Consider the following 3,859-nt stretch of genomic DNA (forward strand, 5'->3'; position numbering starts at 1 on the left):
ACGTTCTCCCGGCGTCGCGTTTATCGCTTGACCGTTGTCGAGATCTTGAATTGAAGTTGATACTTGCTCTTGTGAATTCAGCGTTTACCATTGAATTGGTATATCCATTGAGAATTCCTCAGGTTATCCTTAAGAATATTCAGATTAATATTCTCCAGAAACTTCCTGTTGAGGGTGGGAATACAGTTTAGACTCGTGTACCCATTGGAGTATTCATCTGCATTGCATTTGGCTTTTGACCCAGATAATATCTACTGTTTCACGGAGCAAAACAGAAGAGTTTACTGTCTTGCTGGGCGAGACAGTATTTTCTGTCTCGCTCAGCGAGACAGAGTTTTCTGTCTCGCTCAGCGAGACAGGATTATCTGTCTCGCTCGGCGAGACAGAGTTTTCTGTCTCGCTCAGCGAGGCAGAGGCTATAAAAATCGGGACTTAGGGTTTTAGGGTTTTTTCACGTCGACTTTTTTTGCGATTTTCAGGCGATTCTTGGGCGATTTTCGAGCGATTTTCGACCAGTTCTTCACCTCTTCTTCTTCTCTTCGTTTCTGACTTGGGTGGTGCTTCGATTTGAAGAGATTTCATTTGGATTTGAAAGGTCTGTTTCCCCTCTTTTCTTCAAAATCTTGACTTTCGGCAACATGTGACTGTGCATGCATTATTTCTGAGATAAGCCTTGATATTTTGTTCAATTTTACGTTCAAAAAAAACCTAACTTTCCATCGGCTTTCACTGTAGATCGCATATTCATCATGTCGCCGCGTAGAACTCGAGGAAAGGGAATCCGACCGACTGTTCAGAGCCCCGAGGAGGCTGCCCCTGCTGCACCCTCACGTGGAGGTATATTTCTTTCACCTTTTCACGAATTTAAATATTGTATTTCGTCCATTCCATATGTATGTTCCTATTTTTGCTTGCAGATCCTCGTTTGTATCCTTTGAGGTACCTTCGAGAAGAGCCGGTATCCTCCTTTGAGGGGATCGACGCTTAAAAGTGTTTGTTTTGCTTTGACAAAACACACTTCATAATACACAGGGGCGATTTTACATCATCCCATATGTATTGAAAGGTTTTGGTATGCCGTTATAATGCCCGCATATCTCCTTTATACATGTGGTAGGTGGGAAATCGTCACACCTGTTGTGAGATAACGACTATATCTTATAGAGTAAGATATATCGCTTTTCTCTAAAATTTTAGGATGACACTTACACAATTTATGTGTATGCCTCTTTTATCAGTTCGATTCCCTTCCTCCATCTTTACTGCTGATGCGGTTACGGGTCAGAGTATCGTGACCCATTCTTATTATGAGGGAATTCCGTTAATTGCATCATCTCCACAGTTTAAATCTGATTATAGTGGAAGTGATAGAGAATTAATCCAGCGAGGTAGTTGTCGTGTTCTACGACGATTAATCACAGATGCGCCTTTGATCTCGGAGCAAGACTCGAATCAATGCATAAGGAAGCCGGATTTCTTGTTTGGTGATTCGGTGAAAGATCCGAAGATTGCTTTCTGCCAGCCTGCGCAATGGTTGTACCAGAATGAGTCCTCATTCTTATATCTGCCTTTTATTCCTCGAGATCACTCACTATTAATGTTCAGAAATCTATCGGTTGGACGTGAGATGTTCTGGAAGTTGACTGAAAACCACGAGCGTATTCATTGTGGTTTTATTGGGAGGGAAGCCAACCCAGGCTCCAGTGAAAGAGCTCATGTGCGGGGGCTTCATCCGGGTATCTTGGGACAAGATAATATACCTCAGAATGAAAAGATAGTGCAAGCCAACACCGTGAAGAACCGGTTAGCGGCAGCAGGAAAAAGATTACCTCGAGAAACGCCACCATGCATGGCCTGCAGATTAGTGTAGGTCATTTCCTCTGTTTGTTCGAGATCTACAACCCGGACACTAATACATTTTTTACCAAGAACGGGGAGCTTGGACTACCACTGCATGAAATGATGCAAGTATCTGCTTTGCCTATGGGCGATGTTCCCTATCAAGAGTTCTTTCCAACCACCAATCAACTGAACAAGATGAAAGAAAGCTCGACTGTGACTCATGATATTTTATGGGAATTGACCTGCCATTATCATATAGCCATGGCTGAGATGGAGCCCAAGGCCAGAAAGAAATCTCCTCAAGTCAGCTTAAAACAATTTGCTGATTATCTATTCAAGAACTTGGATGACCGTTCGGCAGATGTATGCGGGTTGTCTCCTTTGAATTCGGGCGAAATCAATCATCTGTTAAAGAAAACAAACGCGCAATCTTATGCTTCGCGCTCAGAAGACGGATTTTCGCATGGCACTAAGTTCCGCTCTAGCTGGTGTTCCGATTAGCTCTACTGCTCTGCTGGCGGGTTTTCTAGCTTTATGGTTAAAGAGATGTGTAGTTCCCCATCAATCCGCAGATGCGATGCCAATGGAAGTGTTGTATCCGGCCGTCCAACTAGCTACAGGTCGCAAATTATCTTTGCTTCCCGCTATGGTGGCCGATATTCACAGTGGATTACGGCAATTAATCTCCGTGTTTACTCAGGAGAAAAAGAAACCCTCCGCAAGTCTATCCGTTCCGAAATTGGAGCTGCCCTACACTTATTTGATGACCTGGTTAGTACTTCACCGGCCAGATTTAATGGAAGCTCCTGAGACAGTAAATCTCAGCATCCCTCTGTTGCAGAGTCTCGAGAATTGCAAATGGATCAGGCATCGAGAACCCGACATTACGAGGCAGTTTAAAATTCACAAGTGTTGGGAATTCTTCCCCTGCTTCCCTCAATTCTCCGGTACCTACAATACTACTTTAACTTACAACACTACCTTAGTGGATGCTGAAGACCCAAGGCAGAATCGTACCATTTTGGATGTCGGGTGCTTCAGATGGTTGATGAATATTCGACCTGGATATCTGTTGTTCAGGATAAGGGATGTTTGCCACATCGAACCCTATCTTCCATGTCGATTCGCCCGTCAGTTCGGGTATGATCAGATATACATCGGCAACCCGAATCGTCACCTCAGCTTTCGAGGTGGACTTATCGACGGGGCGAGAGCTTGGTTTTGGAGCATTGCCGGCTGCACCAATGTTGAATTTGATCTCCCCTTAGAGACGCCGCCTCTACGGATGACTTTCCTCTTTTGTAAATGGCTGATAGCCACCAATATTGTCACTCGACGTAGGAGGATATCGGACTCAGAGGAAGAAATAGCTCCACGGCAAGCAACAGAACCGCCTCGCGAAGCTGTGATGTCGCCTCGAGGAAAAGAGGCTGCTGAATCATCAAGGAAATGAAAGGAACCGGCTCGCTCAGTTGGTAGTGAAGAAGAATTTGACTCTGAGGAGACAGAGACTTCCGAGGAGGCGGGTGAGACTAGCTCAAGTTCTGATGAAAGAGCGGGTCTTCCTGATTCTTTCTTTGAAAGAGGACTTGTGCGCCCATCTGTTGCTCCTACTCAATCACAAGCTACTTCGAGAAAACGGGGAGAGAGAGTCGTCATGACCTATCCTAATCGGATGACGGTAGATGTTCTCAGTTGGGACGAAGAGGATGAAGAGGACGAAGTGCCTCTTGCTCGTCGACAAAGATCACGACCTTCCACTCAAGCTCAAACCCAGATTCCTCCCAGAACTGAATTACGCACCAAACGTCGTCATGAAGGTTCTGAAACACATCCGCTGAAGAAACAAAAGAAAGATGTTTCTAAACCTCGTGTTCATCTCCCCGCTTTAGAGGAAACATCTATCCATAGCGCTTCTTCAGGAGAACAAGGTAACAATTTGTTTTTTTTTTTTTTATTGCTCTCACGTTTGTTAGCACTCAGATTCATTCTATTGTCAACGTCTATAGGGAGTCAA

The sequence above is a fragment of the Asparagus officinalis genome, chromosome 7 (assembly GCF_001876935.1).
Source record: "Asparagus officinalis chromosome 7, Aspof.V1, whole genome shotgun sequence".
NCBI lineage: Eukaryota > Viridiplantae > Streptophyta > Magnoliopsida > Asparagales > Asparagaceae > Asparagus > Asparagus officinalis.